Below are 19,690 nucleotides of genomic sequence, written 5' to 3' on the forward strand. Positions count from 1 at the left end.
TAGGTCTCTACTGGAAAGAACACTGTACTAATATACACATTTCAGTTTCTTTGCCAAGTCTGCTGTTATTAACACATATCCATTCCCACTGGCACTGATACACCACATTTTAGTCATAGTGACAGTGAAAACTTAGGAAAAAAAACTACTTTCAATATGAAGAAAGTAGACCTGCATTATAATTTCAGTAAATTACTTACTTTCCTCAACTTTCAAGCACGAGTTTCCCACTTTTGGTTTTTCCTACATTCAGATTACAATTCAGCAACAATTTTCCTGTCATACACTCTGTCATACAGAAAATGAAATTGCTCCTACTTTCTTAAAGCATTCAAATGCTTGGTGACACATTGCTGTGTGAATTACCCTGGCAGTAAATTACTTAAGACTCCTCTACTTGGGTTGGGTTAGTGCTGCTTGAAAAGAAAACATATTCTTCCAAATTGTTGGACATATATTTTGTTAATTATTCCATATTTCCTAGATATGATATTTGAAAAATATGCCAATAACATTGACTTTATACATCTTAATTGATTATATGTTTATTAAAGAAAACTTACAAAGTTGCATTTTATAGAATGCAATACTTTTAAATACTGAAATGATTTTCCCTGAAGCCTACAAAACTATTTTTAGAATTGGTGTTTCTTTCAAATTTGTCAGCTATTAGAGTGTAGGACTTCTTAGTTTATTAGTAATACAAATGTTATGACTGAATTAGAAAAGCTTCCTTAATCACTGAAAGGTCTTTGAAAGCTCCAAAGTAATTATATCTTGTAATTATCAGAAAGTAAAGTTCCCCAATCATTTCGACAGTCAAGCATTTACTGGTTCTGAGCCTGCAGCTATGTGTGGATAAGATTAGCTTCTAATTATAGGGAGGAAAAATAATTAAGGTGAAATAAATTTTTCATTTTAACTTGCATATATTTGAAATAAGGATGCTTTCTGTACCTATGAAAATATTTTCAGAAGATTTGAGGATGAAATGCAATTGTATTATAAGAGGGAATGGTGAGGGAGATAAAGGACTGTGTTTGAAAAACTAAATATGCTGAGTAGTTACACTCCAGTGAGTGGTTTAATTTTATTATACCAACTATTTCATTGAGTTCATTGACTTAAGAAGATGCATGGACTGACAAACAGATTCTGTTAGAGACTGAATAAATAATTATTGCTATATTTTAAAGTTTAACTTTTATAATCTTTTAGTTTTGTTTTAAATTATTTCACTTTAAATCCCAATATTAGGAAAGAAATAACATAGACCGTTTCTCCCAAAATATCTTCCAATGCATACAAATCCTGCTAGTAAAAGAATGGTTGGATTTTATAAATGCATCATATGTATTTTGAAAATCCTTGGTTAAATTAAATTACAATCTTTATTAACTTAAGGATCTATCATGTATTTTTATGCACTGTAATTCCTCATTTCATGGTTACATAATGTAGAATTCCCAAAATTTATCCAGAGGTCTAGAGTTCACTGGGACACATTTTGGAATATATTAATCAAGATTCATCTAATTTTATGTTTTATTGTTCAAATAAACAAACAGATACATATAGTAGTATTTTCCCTCAGATTTACTCACCGTTTCTTTATGTTTTGTGATGGCATTTCACAATTCTATGTTATATTATTTATAGCAATATTTCTCAATTTTGACATGTTTTCACTACTATTTTCAAACACCACGTTTAAATACACACACAAAAGAGTGTGTATACACATGTATTATGCATTTGTAACTATATTTATATATAGTTATAAATATATAGTTATATATATACACATATATAGAGTTACCAATGATCATCTACAAAATTAATATTTTAATTATTAGTAATAATTATATCACACAAAAGTCTTGATATTTTACAAATTTTACCTATGCTATCTATTTGGATTAATGGATGAAAACCATGAAGTTGTTAGGGTCCACCATGAATAACGGTTTTAGTCAGATCTTTCAATGTTGTGACTAAAAGGCCCACCAGAATAATTTTAGGGATGAAGGCTCATGGTTTCAGAGGTCTTAGTCCATAGAAGGTCAGCACTATTCCTTGAGGCAGAATTTCATGGCAGGAGAGTGTATCAGAGGGAAGTAGCTTACAACATGATCAGTAAGCAGAGAATGAGAGAGATTCCATTTCCCAGATAGAAATATACATCCCCATAGCCATGCCCCCAATTAACCACTTCCTCTAGCCACACCCCACCCATCACCAGTTACCACTCAGTTAATCCCATTAGTGATCAATTCACTGATTGGATTAAAACTTTCATGGCTGATTATTTCTTCACTGAGACTTCTTGCATTGTCTCCAAACCATAAAAATCATTTTCTTCTTCTAGATGTGTAAGTCATTGAGAATGGCAGCCTGGACTGGAATAAATTTGTCAGACATTTGGGCACATTCAAATAACTTATGAAATCAGAAATTATGATGTTTTCTTTCTGAAAACTATTTTATATCTCCAACAGACATAGAGCTGATGATTGTTATTCAAAATCTTGAATTTTGTATCTTTATTTTTGGCACACAGAACTAGTGTATCCATTATGCTTATCTTGCCTTGGCCCACAGGATCTATTTTTTTATGAAATTCTACAGAATTAGGACTGATTTTAAAATGTACTTAATAATATTTCATCAGTTTCTTTCACAAAACAGTGAACACAATATCCCTGTGTTGGTTATCTCTGCTTGAATCCCAGTTCAATCTTGTGAAGATATTATGTTATTGTCTTGCTAACATTAAGAAATTGTGATATTTCGGCCTGTGGGTTCAGGCAAACATGAATAATGAATCATTCAGATTTGACACTCAAGAAACACTTGAAATCATGGAAATCGATTTAATAACACTACTCACATCACAAAGAAATCTTTTAATCTCTTTCCTCAATTTCAAATCTCCCATTGAATAGCTGACAAAGTTTAGTAGGAAATAACAGAGGAAGCATATCAATGATGGCCATTTTTTTCCCTTTGAGATAAAACTTAGGTATTACTGGAATTAATATAAAATTTCTGTTTTCTCATATGTAAGTGACCTTCGTTGTAACACACACAGAGCTGAAAAATTATCAGGGATAATCTGAGTGCATTTTCTTATTTCCTATCTTATATACTAATAGTGTAAAATGTATAAAGTTATCTACAAATTGTGTTTTTTATTGTGAAGATTACAACAATGTTGAAAGATAAATGAGGATTTTTGTTTTAAGTCAGTATTGATAAAATTTGTCAATTATATATTAAAATATTAATTTGCGGCTGTAGTATTAAAAGAATCTATTAGAACAATTTACACACACATGTATATACACACACATACATATATTTAATAAATTAAAAACACTTTTAGGGTTGTAAAAGTGATAGAGGACATGTCTACCATGTGTAAAGCCCCGAGTTCACTCCCCAGCAACCACCACCCCCCAAAGGAAAAAAAAAAAGGGCGGGGGGAGTGAAAAGCAAAGAAAATTTTTGTGGGATCACGTTACTATAGTTATTACCACATAGTATAGGATGGGTGTTCATTTTATTCTGAAAGCTTATACAATCTTTTAAATTTTATGTTTTTATACTATTTTCCTTAAGTGATTTTTTTTTATTTTTAATTTTTTTACTTCGTGGATCACTTTCAGTCACTCCATCACATTTGTCAACTCAGTCTCTAAACAGCAGATGTTATTCAAACCCTCTTCCAGTTACATTATTAATCCTTTTCCTTCCCTGTTTTTGCTCCCTCTAGAATTTATCATCAAAGTTAATTTGTTGATAGGATGCTGGTTGGGTCCAGCTCAAAGAAAGGCAGTAGATGGAGCCTAAAGGGTGGAGAAAGAGACGGAAAGAGACAGCATTTCACCTGGCTTTCCCTTGCAGAAGCTGAATTCCCTGTCACCTAGATTCAGACTCATGGACTGTCTTCCACTTTATCAACTCTCACATAACACCACTAACAATATTTTATGTTCTTCAACTCCACAGGTTGGCCTAAATTCCTAGCATTGATAGTACTTGAGAGTCTTTATCTTCCTTTGTTTTTCATATTAGCTTCTGTGTATATTTATGAGTATAGTATTCCTCTCTTATCTACAGTTTCACTTTCTGCAGTTTTAGTTATCTATTAAACACCATGGTTTGAGAATATTAAGTGGAAAATTCCAGAAATAAACAATTAGTAGGATTTAAATTAAGTGCCATTCTGAGTAGTGTAATGAAATCTCATATTATCCTTCTCTGTCCTGATTAGAACACACATCATTCCTTTTCCCATTATATCTACAGAGTATATACAACTCTTCTATTGACCACTTAATAGCTGCCTTATTTTTCACATCAACTGTTGCAGTATTCAATATTTTAAGCACAGAGATATTACTGTAATCCCTATATTGAAATATCTATAACGAGTATATATTTTCTTCTTATAATCTAGATTTATATCTTAACAAATTTTTTAAAGTTAATGATTACAAAGATGATATAAATAAGGGACAAGTAAAAAAATAAGATGCTTAAAAGAAGACAATAATAAGATCCTGTATTACATATGTAAACTATAGAAGATGAAAAATATATAAACAAAAATACAGTGTTTTTTTGCCTCATGAAGCCTTTTAAGATTTTATTGATAAATATGAATGATTTCTGGGAAAAAAACCTGATTTTCCATTTTATTAAGAAGTTGAGGGAATTTTTAGAAAAACAAATAACAGCATTTGTACATAAATCATTGCAAGGAGGGTTTAATAGGTGCCATATGTGCATCCTGTGAAAGACTGGGAACATGCTCTCCAGAACAGCTCATCTGAAAATGAAATTGGTGCATTCCAAGTGAAATTATTCCTTGAATATGGACTACAAAAATAACTTATTCAATCATTTCATATAGCTTTATACTTTCTTATGTCATCCTTCATTGTTCACTGATTTGGTTTTAAATACTATTTTTTCTAGATTTATGTCAAGTATCATGTTTTGTTGTCCACTTCTATAAAGCCTTTGTGCTCATAGGAAAAATTTATATGTAAAAATTATCTTTTTGTCATGTCTATTTTCATTGTATTCTACTCAGAGACTTTCTTTGTTTCTAAGGTTTAAGGATTTCCTAGTAATTAGCATACATTTGTTCTTTAAGTGGTCCCTTAAAGGATTTTCTTCTTTCAGAGTTTTAATAAGATATGATACTTTCTCTTATTTAGAATTTTCTTTATTCCTTCTAAAAATAGCAATAAAAACAAAAGTGCAGGAATAAAAGTATAGGAATGCATGATGTTATGTCTTTTGTTGAAGTTAGGCAAGCACACATGTATATATACCAGGTTTACCCATATTTGCAAACATTTTTGTTTTCTCTCTCTTATACTGACTTGCTTACCAGAAGTGGGTTTCTTCTTTTTTCCCTATCTTTGTGGAAAGCATAAGAGATACTCTACCTGATGGGAGAAAAATTTGCAGATGTCAAATCGCTTTTCCTGAGATTAATTTATCACAGATATAAAATAATAGGATGTTCATCTGGTCTTGAATATAAGCCACATTTCAATTTCCAAGAAACAAAGCAATTCAATTGGCCATTGTATAAGAAAGATATAAGTTTATGTTATTTTCTTGATGTTTCTTGTATGCTTCTTTCACTTTGTTTTTTTTTATTAGTATGCATTTCTTGCTGTATTTCAAATCAATGAAAATAGATGACCCAATAGATAAAATCTCAAACCCTATGAGGAACTGAGCATGGTCTTACAGTAATTTTATAGAGCAGAATTAGAAACAGAATCATTAGCCTATTTATAATAAAATACGTTTATGCACAATTTAAAAAAAATAATACTTGGGGTTCACTGTGCCATCCTTGGTTAAACAGGATTAAATAGCCATCTCCTAGACATACTAAAGTGTGCCTTCTGTACTATTGAAGCCAGAATTACCAGTCAGTGTAGCTAGGTAAATAAAATCAGTTTGTATTTAGGAAGCCAATTTTGACTGAGTCTTGGAAGTTGGAGACTGTCCCCTGAGGGATCTTATCAAGAACCTGCCCCTGCTCCAACCTGTTGCCAAGGTAACTTGTCCCAGGAATTTCCCGTCCCTACAGGGAGCTATAAGTTTGTTAATGACAGGCATAATTAATATTGTGAAATGGCCATACTGCCAAAAGTGCTATACAGATTAAATGTGATTCCATCCTGCCCTTCCCCCTTCAGCCCACCTATTTCCCACCTTTTGGCCACCCCACCAAGAATTTCCTGGGCCTAGTCACATATGCTGGAAGGAGAAAGATAAGGGGGAAAAGGCAGGAGAACAAAGGAAGCCTAGGACATATAAAAAGGACAGAACACCTCCTCTCTTGGGGTACCAGGATACCAGGTATGGCCCCCTTCTTCCTCAAGGGAGAAGTCTATGTTACGCCTTTTTAAATAAACCCTGCTACATATGCTTGTCTTGCAATGCTTCTCTAATGTTCAAACTTCAACATGTGGGGAAGCAGGACTCATCACCAATAACAGGCGGTATCACTATTCTAACTCTGAAACATACAATTGCAATAAAATTGATTGAGATTATCTATTGTAGGTTAAAAAAATAAAGTTATTTTGAAACAAGCTTTATTTATAAAAGGTCCATGATCTTTAGCATTCCTTTGTAGATTTTTTTACCTCAGCAATTCTATTGCTGCCTTTATAACGGTTTGGTTAATGTTTTTTCAGCTTTATATTTATGTGGCACATGCAAAAATCTGACTACAATATGCTTACTATGATCTTTACATTTATAATAAAAAGTTATATAAAAGTCTAGGAAGGGCTAACATGATGAGCAATTAGCATCTGTATTATATCAGGAATTAGTGAAATGGTTGAATTAAGACTGGGTTGAAGTAGAGCTAAAGTAAAAAGCTCTAGAGGGAATGTATTTCAATAAATTTCAACTGTCGAACATTTTGGTTAATATCATTGGAAGAGATGAGTAGTACCTCCAGGGATTTATCAAAATTAAACCAAAATACTTAACTTTAGGATATGGGTTAAAAATATCTATATTAATATTTAATGTGAAACTTGAACTGAGAAGAATGTTAGATATGTGACAGTCATCACATTAAATAATATTCATACTTCTTATATGAATAATATTTTAAAGTTTTTTAGCATATAAGATTTAACTGATTACAATAAAAAATTTAACATCAGATTCATAGCAGTACTATCTTAAAACAAGGACATTACCATTATCTGCTTATTTTTGACCCTATATCTGCTTGTCTTATTAAAATCTGCCACTTTATTTCTTAGAAAATTTTTAAATGGGGCAAAAATATAAAATAGATTAATAAGTGGCTCCTGGATCAAGGAGTCAGGGAATATAGTTTAAAAACCAGATAAACAAATGGTTATTTTGTAGGTATCATATTATAAGTTTGAAATGAAAAATAAATATTAGCAAAAATGTGAAGACAGTAATTTTTTAATTAAAAAGGAAATGTGTTAATCAATAGTCAAATACCCATGCCTGCTAGTTGTATAGATTCTTTATTTACCTATATATTACGTAGAATTTTTGACACCATAATTTGAGACCTTCTTTGAAATGTTGAGATGCACTGAATATAAGAACAAGTGGGGGAGTAAAAAAAAGATAATTTGAAAATAAAGGAGACAGAATTGGAGTTAGGAATGTAAGAGGAAATATGTGACCATGATTTCACTGTGGTTCCAGATAAAGCAGAATTAAAAACTAGAAAAATGGAATTTTTAAAGGAATACATTGTATTCCAAAATAGAAACTTGCTAATAATTATCACCTTCAAAAGAAATTTGGCATCATTTCTATTATACATTTTAACTAGAATCTGAATTACCATCATTCTAAAATTTAAAGCATGGACTATTTAATTTGATCTCTTTCAGTCCTTCTTGATTCTAAGCACCTAAAAGTAAATTTGATGGATGTACTAATTAGGTATTTGTAAGAAATTCTAGATAAATTCCTTCTATCACAGTATCTGTCAGAACTTGTCCATTCTTAAACTCAATAAATATCTGTTGAATAAAATGTGCAGCCCACTGAGATTGGGAATAGAAACATATAATTAGTCAAGTACAATTAAAGAATATAAGTAATTATAATAATATTACTTTAAATTATTATTATTATTTTTTTTTTTACAAATGATGGTTAGTTGATTACCCAAAGGTTTTCTCCTTTTTGCTCTCTTATTGTAGCATCTGAAACTTAATGTTGTTGCTACAAAGAAAGTTTTCCTGATCCTTCAATGTACTATTTTCTGGTTCTAGGACTGAATCATAACCAAGCTAACCCTATCCTTTTTGCCAAACATATAATTTCCTAGTATTCATTACAGTTAAATTTTTGTCTTTTGACAAAATTCTAGTAAAGGATGTAGAAAAGTTATACATAATGGCTCCTGAAAAATGTTTTCCATGTTGATAAAACATAGGAAAGCCACAAAAATTGGGGTCCTTATTGAAACTAATTCCTCACAATCCCACTTTAGAATTTGGTGTGTGTGTGTGTGTGTGTGTGTGTGTGTGTGTGTGTGTGTGTGTTTGTATCTCAATCCCAATAAACACAACTATGCAAATATATAGTTGTGATGTCTAGAGCTTCTAAAGTTATTTTATAACCAAGAGAGAATAGGTATAGGAGCAAAAGACCAGTATTTGAAGAATGGGAGAAAGAGCTTGGGTCTCTGCTGACATTACCAATTTGCTAATTAAAATTTCTATATTACCTATGGCTTCATTTTCATTTATGAAATTAGTAAATAGCCTTAACATAAGCTACAAAATACCTATTTGCCAGGTATTTTTTAGTATACATGTGTATGCAAACCTCTAATAAAAAAAAGTAGTTGAATTATATAATCAGGACCACCGATGATTAGTATGATTAGTATGATTAGCTGTGGTAGAGCATGTTGTTGCTTGAGAAGAAAGCCCAGGTGGCTGAAACAAAGTCCTTAAAACATTTTGTGTCATATCAATGCTTGCATTCTGATTTCTCAAATATTTCTATGTGTATGTGCCCTGCATGTGTGCGCATGTGTGTGAATGGTATCCAGGGTCTTGCACATGACAGAAAATAACTCTACTACGGAGCTGAATCCCAGCACTTCCTTTTGTAAAAAAAAAAAAAAAAAAAAAAAAATTGTCATTTTTCTTCATATGAGTTGACTCTGCAATAATTTATTGATGGGATTTTGCCCTTATTCTCCCATGTGCAACCGTTTTTCAATAGAAAATAAACTGACCACTCAAACTGGATATTTGAGCAAAGTTCAAAACAGAACTATTTATAAAGTTATAAAAGGGTTTAAAACAGCTAAAAGAGAAATAGTATAGGACTCCTGGTACTAGCAATATCAAGAATCCTCACAATTGCTGGTCCTAAGGTGAGAAGGACTACTAAAATCCTGAGATGTAACTGTGGAGAGACACATTTTTCTCCAGAAACATCAGTTTCTTGTCTTGTGGGCCTTTCCATAGGGCAGTGTGGCACATAATAGCACTTTCCCTCAGAGGAAGCCACCAAGACAGTAAAAGATGATATGAAAATTGAAAGCACAAATATGTGTAACCTGAGTGTGAAAGTGATATTGCATCATCTTTGTCATATTCCATTTGTACAAATGAGCCAGTATATCAATTGTCAATCTCACATGCAGACACTAAGGATCACTGGAGCTGCTTTAGAAGCTGAACACCACAGATACCCAACAGTTATTTTCTGTTTTTGTTTTTGGTATTGGGGATTGAAACCAGGGGTGCTTTATCACTGAGCTATATCCACAGTCCTTTCTATTTATTTATTTTCCCAAGGTCTCACTAAATTGCCTAGTGCCTTAGAGACTTGCCTACAACTTGCTATCCTCTTGCATCCGCCTCCTGAATGGCTGGGATTACATGCATTAGCCACCATTAAAGCATTGAAATCAAAGCACTGAAGTTATATCATTTTAATAATTTATGTTAAAAAAATAACTTTTGTTCAGGTATGGTGGTGCATGCCTGTAATCCCAGTGGCTTGGGAGGCTGAGGAAAGAGGATCACTGAGTTCAAAGCCAACCTCAGCAAAAGCAAGGTGTTAAGGAACTCAGTGAGACCCTGGCTTTGAACTTAGGATCCTCCTGCCTCAGCCTCCTGAGCCACTGGGATTACAGACATGTGTCCTCTTACCCTCCTAACTTTTGATATTTGAAAGAGAATGGATTGCAAAGAGACAAAGGTAGTAGGAAAATCAAGAAGGCAATAGCAATAACTCATTTTAGATGTCAAATATCAGTAATGTCTGTAGTGTTGATAAGGATATGGAGAGAATTAGGTAAATTTCAAATTGTTCCTTTTATCTCTGTAAGGTATATCACTCTTTAGTGAGATGTGGAAAATAAGAAGTAGGACAGATTTCCTCTAAAGCTGATTAGACTTCATCAATTTCAATTTTGACTTATTTTTAGACACCAACAACATACCAACTAGAAATGTGGATAAAAGCATACAGTGTTATTAGTATGCATCTGGATTGGAGATAATTGTGTGAATCATCTTGTAGAGATGAGTTCAGTATAAGAAAATGAACATACTTCATGTGAAGATGTTCTGTCAGGAAGTTCTAGGGACTCTTGCTGTCTATAATTGAGTAGCCACATGATTTATGTCACCAAACTGGAAAACATATTCCATCAGGTATAAATTACTTCAGTTTTCTTTTCAAGTATAATATTAGTAGTTGTTTTAATTGGGTAAATAAACCAGGAGTGGCGGCACAAACCTGTAATCCCAGGGGCTTGGGAGGTTTAGGCAGGAGGATTAAGAGTTCAAAGCCTGCCTCAACAGTTTAGCAAGGCCCTAAGTGACTTCGCAAGACCTTATCTCTAAATAAAGTATAAAAAAGAGCCAGGGATGGGACTCAGTGGTTTAGTACTCATAGTTTCAATTTTCACAGAAAAACTTGCGGGGGATAAACAAACGATCCATTTAAATTATTTCACAACCAGAGGAACCTTATCTACTATCCACATAAATAATAAACCCAATTCTCCATTCTTTTATAAATACATATATTTAAAAAAAAACCTAAATTGAGATCAAAGGATGAAGAGACCACAGAAAACAAGAAATAATTGTCCTTCAAGGAAATTAGATGTAAGAGGCGGATCCAAGTTGGCAAGTACACAGCTACAGAGCAGCAATAGGTTGCATAGTACAGTTTACATGAGAATCAATCTCACTGGAAACAAATTTCTTGGTTTAGTCATCGAGAATCTGCTTTTTATGATAAAAGAGGTAGAGATAATTTTTATCAACATTATATTTTAAATACTTTTATGGTATAATATATTGAAATAAAGGTCATTTACCAAGTATAATAAAAACGTGGAGGAAAATTAATATTGAAAACATTATATCTAATTTTTCATTATCAGAACAGAAAAAATAAATTCAATGAAAAAATAAATTCCACTTTTGCAGGTAAATGTTTTGTCTTATGTCAGCTGCCCTAACAAAATACAGATCTGGTTTCAACAACAGACCTGTATTTCTTCACAGTTCTGAAGGCTGGACGTATATGGTCAAGATGGCAGTGAATGTCATTTTTTTCTGGGGACTCTTTTTGGCTTGCAGACTGCTGCCTCTTTGCTAAGTCTTCACATGGTCTTTCCTCTGTCCTAGTGAAGAAAAAGAATGAGTTCTTTTCTGTCTCTTCCTCTTCTTATAAGAACATCACTCCAGTGAATTAGGGCTTGCTAAGGTCCAAATTGTCATGACCCCTAACATTCACATGTTGCCACTTAGTGTCATAGGTGACAAACACCAATGTGTAGTCATCAAAATGCAGGATATTTGGGAAGTGATTAGGGAAGAAAGCGACCTCATGAAAGGGATTTATGCACTTATAAATAATGCTCCAGAGAACTCCCTAACCTCTTCCTAACATGTGAGGACAAAGACAAGAGGTGGCATCTATAAACGAGAAAATGGTTCTCCCTCAAATGCTGAATATGCCAGAGACTTGATCTTTTCCTTCTCTAATTCCAGCACTGGGATAAATAATTTCCTATTGTTTCTAAGTTGTTTAGTCTAAGTTGTTTTGCCATAGCAGCCCAAACAGACTAAGACAAGGTCCCAGTCACATGATTTTATTTAAACTAAATTATCTCCTCAATGGCCTATTTCTAAATATAGTCACACTGGGGTTTGAGCATCAACATGAGAAAATGGGTGGTACAAACTCAGTCCATGGCAACAATTAAAATATCTCAGTAGAATATTAAACATATAATAGAAATGAATACAAAGTACAGGCTCCAATGTTTTAAATTAAGTTTAACAAGCCTAAAATTACTTGTCAAATTGCTATACAGTTTTCTTAATATTAACTCTCAATTTATGTAATTTGTTAAAGTCTGATAACAGTTTTAAGATCAGTCTAGAGAACACATTTTGAATATTGCTGTTCTTTGTCATATGGATAAAAACGAAATAAGCCCTGTGTGCAAATAGCTGCTGAAGAAAAATTTCTGAAGTCAACAGCAAACAGAGATCCACACCCATCTAGTGCAGTAAAAGAAACTGAGCCCTGTAGTATTATACGATATGGACGTGCAAGAATGTCTATATATATGGACATGTGTGAAAAGAGTAATAACCTTTTTGCCTGGGATGCAAGAGCCTATGAACTACCTCAACAAAATAAGAAACTGACATAGGATATCAGAACTTATCCTTAGATTCCCAAAATATGGAATTATTTTATTGAAACACACCAATATTTATATTAATATTTATGAAAATATTTGTGCCAATATTTACATAAATCTTTTAGAATGTATAAATTATTATTTCAGCCCATTAGCTCTGATGCTTTTGACTTTTAGATCCTTTTAGTCCTAAAGCAGTTATATCAAAACTATCATGTCAATGCCCAACCACTGTTTTTTTTTTTTTCTTCCTTTTACCACTACTTATAAGAATGAAGGAAAAGATTTCAAGAACTGGAGTCAAAGAAGGAAAAGTAGTCACTCAGTCTCAATTGCAGCTATCAGTTGGCATTCAGAAATATGAATTACCCTTCACTCTTATGAATGGCTATTTGATATATCCTTAGAGACTCATACTCTAAGGCTGCCTATTTTTCTCATTTATTTCCTCCAACGTCAATTAGGTTTGATAAAGCATAAAAAACTGAATGTCACATTTGGTGTGTTTCTGGATGACTGCATTGATTTTTTGGCTTGTGGATAAATTCAATTACATGCAGCATTCAGAGGTTTCTGTAATTGTAATTTTGTTGGATCTCCTCACTCAATAACTTCTCAATTTCCTAATCTCCTGTAAGGTCAAAGGTGGCAGAGTGTAGAGTAATTTTTTAAAGCAGTCTACATGAGTAAAATTCAATATCTAATAATAGGCAAAGCAAATGCTATTATACACACAGCATTCAGCTTTTAAAATTCATATTAATTGCAAAGTACCATCTGCTCAAGTTCAGAGGCTCTGTGGTACCTGAAACCCTAAACACTTAATTTAGAAAATAAAAGCTATAATTTCTGCCTAGATAAATGCTTTGAATTTTCAACACTAAAACTTTGAGTGAATTAACTATGAATTCCTGGAGCTTAAATTTAAATTATGAAATTTATAATAGTATCAATTATACATGTTAAGTATGTTGTAAATATCACAAACATGCACACACACACACACAAACACACAAGCGCAAATGTGTTTCATACCAGTATGAGAATTGGGGTGAAGGGAAGATGAAAGCAAATGTGTTTCATACCAGTATGAGAATTAGGGTGAAGGGAACATGAAAAAGTGGGATATAGTGAGGAAAAGAAAAAAAAATGGTGGTGGTGGGGACTGGAAAGGAGGAAAGAAGGGAAGAATATGGGGAGGGAGGAGAAGATAGGAGGTAAGAGAGAGAGAGAGAGGTTGACTACTAGGAACATTTTTACACACACAATCATACAAGCACTGTAAAATATAATTCATTTCACTCTATTAGTTATGTCATATTAAATTTCTCATGTTTATGCATTGTTGCAATTTTATACCTTTGTCAATAATGCTATACTTGGAATCCTATGGAAAATAATACTAATTCCATCTTCCTAAGGAAAGAGAAACAATATCTCCAATGTGAATGGCAGGAACAGAGGTTAAAAAATTAATGAAACAAAACAAACATTCCTTAGAGACAAATACAAAGACATATATTTCAAAACCATGTAACACTCAACTGAGAATTGAGGAATCTACAGTCCAAACAGGTGACACAGCGTGATTAGAAGACATCAAGTCCACAAGTCTTAAAGGGAATGCAAACTATCAAGGGGACTTAAGATAGACATTCATTACTCTTGTAATTAGTCTTCTAATGAAAAATTCATTCACTTATTAGGATAGTTGAGCTTGGTTTGTGAAAATGGGAGTAATAACAGTGCCTAGGGTATGCCAATGAAAATACTTTCTTCCTTGAGTGAGATAAAAGATGAGGTCTCTGAGGCTGAGGACTACATATTGATAGAGCAGGATTTTGAATTGATACTTTATGTAAATAATAGAGTCACACATATAATAATAGTAGGAGTCAAGTATGTGTGTGTGTGTGTATATATACATATATATATATATATATATATATATATATTTGATTTGTGACTTTCATATTCTCTTAATATTTTTATTGTGCAGGCTTATTTGTTATATTTCTTAAACAGTCCTTACATTTTAGAACCAGAGCTGTACCAACTCAGCATGAAACTTGTAGTTTTCATGGGATAGATGCCTCCAGTGTGAAAAGTTCTCAATTGATGATGCTCTGTGTGTGAGTGCCTTCACATACAGACTCAATTTCCTTCCAGCACAATCCTGAGAGGTTATATGTGTGAATTAGTGTAGGATAGGCTGCAGAGTATTAGGTTGCATAGATAAGGCAATAGCTTTTGGTGGGCAATGTGTGGGCTCTAACATATTTTACAATAGTTCATTCCTAGAAGTTAGGATGTCTCATGATGTACTAAGCTCCTTTGAGCATTTGTAACAAGGTACAGAGTTTTAAGTGTCCTCCAGGGTACTGTTCTCAACTTTTTGGATGCAGGGCCCTTTTGTATTACTTTAAATTCTTGAGGGCCCTAAAGACAGTTTATAGATTGTAAATATTTATTATCATGTACTGGATTAGAAAGTAAGACCACCTTATTTTAAAAACTTCTGTACTTATTGATATAAAAATCACTGGAAAAAGAGCAATTGTGAATACTTTTCAAAAATAAAAATATTTTCAAAAAATTAAAAAGTCACATTGTTTTACAGATTTGGAAATTCATTTAGTGCACCTAGCTTGATAAAAAAACCACAAATTTTTATTTTTGCCTCTGCATTCATATAAGGCATTATATATTTTGTTTGCAGTACACAGCGAACTGCTCCCATTATTTATCAATATATTAATTTATAGGCAAATGTAAATATACCTGGCAGTCTGTGGAAATGCTTAAGACTACACATGCACCAGAGTACATGTGTAAAGTAAATAACAGTTTGATATTACAAAATTATTACTGACCCTTTTAGTTTAAGTTCAACTTTATATACTTCCCCACTCCATATTCTCAGTAAAGTTTCATGGAGTATAAGAAACGGTTCCATAGAGGGGAATATGATCAGATAGTAAAAGAAGTACCATTTATAGAGAATAGAGTTGGGAGGTGTTGGTATGAAGTAGGGAATATTAATTAGGGAACACAAAGGTGGCAGCTGAATAAGTGTTTGTTTCGTTGACCTGAATGTGCATGGGTCAAAAAGACTGGTTATAGTTTGTTGTAACCAGCACTGGTTATAGTTAAATACAAAAAATCATCAAAATGCATATGATGATGTAATATCTATGGGCCATAGTCAGAACAAAAGACTATGCAATCAGTCTTATCAACTTAATATGAAAAACTGCAATTGATACTCTAATTGCTCTACAAAATAACTGCTACATAAAGTACAATATACAGTACTGAATAAAAATTAGCATAGTTGAACACAGCATAGAAACAAAATAGAAAATATTAAATGTTTGCTTATCCCAGAGTTAGGAACCTTGAAACAAAGGAAAGTCAGTTCTTATAGATATTCAGTGAACTCACTGTGCACTGCTCCTTTCTCTTATGAACATATGAATTAGATTAAAATTTAATATGAGGAAAAACAGTTGTCAACTTTGTTCTCTTATCACTACTTGTACTGTCAACTACATAGTGCTATGACAGTTTTTTATTTGCTATCACCACCATCACCTGTATATGTTGTTCCCTCTTAACCAATCAATTGTCCTTGCTGCTACTAGAGTGAACATGATAAGATATAAATATAATCAAGATGTTGCTGCTTATCTGAGATCCCTTGAAAAATAACCAATTTCTTAATCCTTTATTATTCTGTCCACTAATGAAAGCCCAACTTCACATTAACCAGAGATATTTTCCTAATGGATTTATTCAGAATTTGCTCAGAATCTCTCTCTCTCTCTCTCTCTCTCTCTCTCTCTCTCTCACACACACACACACACACACACACACACAAACACACACGTGCACAAAAAAAACACACACACAAAATCTCTCTCTCTGTATGTCTCTCCCTCTCCCTTGAAATACATGTTGATTTAACAGTTTAACACTCGAAAGGAAATTGTATTTCTCTCATGTTCATATAATTAGAGGATTTTCAACTATAATCCTTTTTTTTTGGAGGTATCTTTTTTTAAATTTTATTTTGACTCAGGGTCTCATTGTGTTGTTTAGTGCCTCAGCTGGCTTTGAACTCTCAATCTTCCTGCCTCAGCCTCCGGAGCCACTGGGATTACAGGCATGCACCACTGCGCCTGGCACAACTATAATCTTAGTAATAAATTTCTCCATTATTTTGTTCTTAAAAAAAACTTAGCATATTTATTAACTGCCTTCCAGTCACTTTAAATCAATAATTCCCCTGAAATTTATCAATAACAATAAATATATATTATTACATTTGCTTTATGAGGAAAAAGGAGCACTTGGTTATTCATGTAACTTGCATTAAGTTCACACAGCTATTAAACAGCAGAACTGATGTGGAACTGACACCTCTCTGTTCCCAGTACTTACTGCTTGTATTATTCTCATTTTCTCTTTGAAAGACAGTTATTATTGCTCATTAAAATATGCTTAACATATAATATATGCATTATTATCTACAAAGGAACTATGCAACATGTTTACAAATATATTAAGTCATAATTATCATTCATTTAAAATAAATAAGCAAATTATATATAAAGAAAAATTATATACATTGGAAAAAATTATGAAAATAACTCAAATAGAGACTAAGGTATCTAGTTACATAATACATGAAAGTAACTTTTATTTGTTCTTTAGCATAATCGTTTTGTCTTTAGATATGGTTTTGTAGTTTGCATATCAGTAATTTTAACTTTGAGAGAGGCCATGGCATTAGTGACATATCATTAATGCCAGTGGGAGTCGGGGACCATTAGTTCTAGGTCTGACAAAAGTTAAACATATTTCTGCTTATGATTCATTTTGCCTAATCAACATCTTAATAACGTGAATATATTAAGAGCAATAAGTAGTCTCAGTTTCTTATTGCTGATTGCTGTGATATTTTAAAGATTCAAATCAATAATTAGGATAATTAAGTCTTTCAATGTCAACCTTCTATGCAGACATTTTAAACTTTAAATAAATAGCTGGCATGCATCCACATGACATTTGGGTTTTGCTGTTATCTTTTCTATATAAATGATTAGATACAAAAGGGACCGAATCACACATTTACAAATACACGAAAGTCATAATAATTTTTAATAGAACTTCCCAAAATCAACCCCTAAAGAGGTTGAGAGGCCATGGTTTGAATTGGATGTACAGACTTTCAACATTTCCATTTTCATAAAACATTTTTACTCATATCAGTTAGTTATAATCCATCATCATTCAGAGAATTGCAGACAGCTGATAGGACACCCAATAGTACACTAGGTCCATCTGTTCATCCATCAACTTTATGGTAAATGTGCAAAATAAAATGATTGCCTTAGGTCACAAACCAAAGGCAAAAAATAGAATCAAGGAAGGTTTTCTTTAAAATAAAATGTACTTTCTTTATATATGAATTTGTGCCTAATCACCTTGCTTTCTTTTTAAAGTAATACATAATTTGAATAATATATTAAACAACTATGTAAAATCTTGTACATTTAACAAATTCTTTAGCTCACATTAAAACCTGAGAAATAAAAGTATTATAAAAATTATATGCACTTAAAAATCTTGTGGATAGTTCATAATTTAAAGAACTCTTAAATTATATACTCTTATTTTTGTTGTATTTACTTATTTTTTGGATACTTGGGATTAAACCCAAGGTCAGTTTACCAGTAGCTACATCTACAGATTCTTTTATTCTGTTTTATCTTTTATTTTGAGACAGGGCCTCAGCAAGTTGTTGAGGTTGTCCTGGAACTCATGATTCTCCTGACCCAGCCTCCGAGTCTCTGCTATTACAGCTGTGTGTCACCACACCGAGTTTAAATTGTATACTTTTAGATTTATGTATGGGGATGGATGCACACTATATCCTGGATGATGATAATTTAAATAAACACACCATAAGTGGCACATTTGGTGTTTTCCTTAAACAGAAAACACTACAATGTTGCTTTCAAAATAACCACTCTTTAGAATAATTCCAAATAGATTGAAATTTGGTATGATATTTGCTAAGTTATCAAAAATCTTTCCAGTATAACTATGTGCTTAGATAAACTTAAGGTGGCATATATTGCCAGCAAATAATTTATCCTGCAATATAATCATGAAAGGCAGACCATCATGTTTATTTTTAATTGCTGTTTAATTTATTAAAGTTTGTATGATATGACTCATTTTGAAACCTAATTTATACCCTCTTTTTTATTCTTTCATTTATTCAACAAGTACAAAACTTAGTCCTAATGAGAGATATTTTTAAATATTGGGAATACTACAGTAAGTGGGATAATATCTACTTTCAAATCGCTAGTGGAAGAGAAAGATAAGAAAATTTGCAATTAAAGTACAGCGTGATAAAAGCTGTTACCATCCTTAGTTCAAGAGGCTGAAGCACTCCACAGATAGGTCACATAATCTCTTTTTGAATATCTATAAATCTGCACAATTAAAGTGCCATCTAAGATGGAACACAAAGGATAAGTAAGAGTCAGTCAATTAAAATAACTAGAGAGAAGGCATGGATGTGCTAAATCCTGGAGGAGATAAAGATAATGGCGTTTTGGAAGAGGTACAATGTCTACAATAGAAAACTTAGCAGTGCAGGAAGCAATGCTGGTGGAAACATTGTATATAGAATATTCATCCAAGTAAAAAAAATAATTGTGGCCTTATCAAAAGAGTTACCACAAGAATAAGAAAGAACAGGTGAATGTGAGTCACAATTAGTGGCTGATTTTCTACAAAGTTGAAAGAAGTTTTGGGTATAGTATCATAAAATAAATAAGTAAACAATAACTGAATAACACACAGAAAAAATCATGTGTACTTGCTGGTAAGCACAGAACAGGCACTTCAAAGTGAATTCTGGAACAC

Source organism: Ictidomys tridecemlineatus, chromosome 8 (assembly GCF_052094955.1).
Source record: "Ictidomys tridecemlineatus isolate mIctTri1 chromosome 8, mIctTri1.hap1, whole genome shotgun sequence".
Taxonomy (NCBI): domain Eukaryota; kingdom Metazoa; phylum Chordata; class Mammalia; order Rodentia; family Sciuridae; genus Ictidomys; species Ictidomys tridecemlineatus.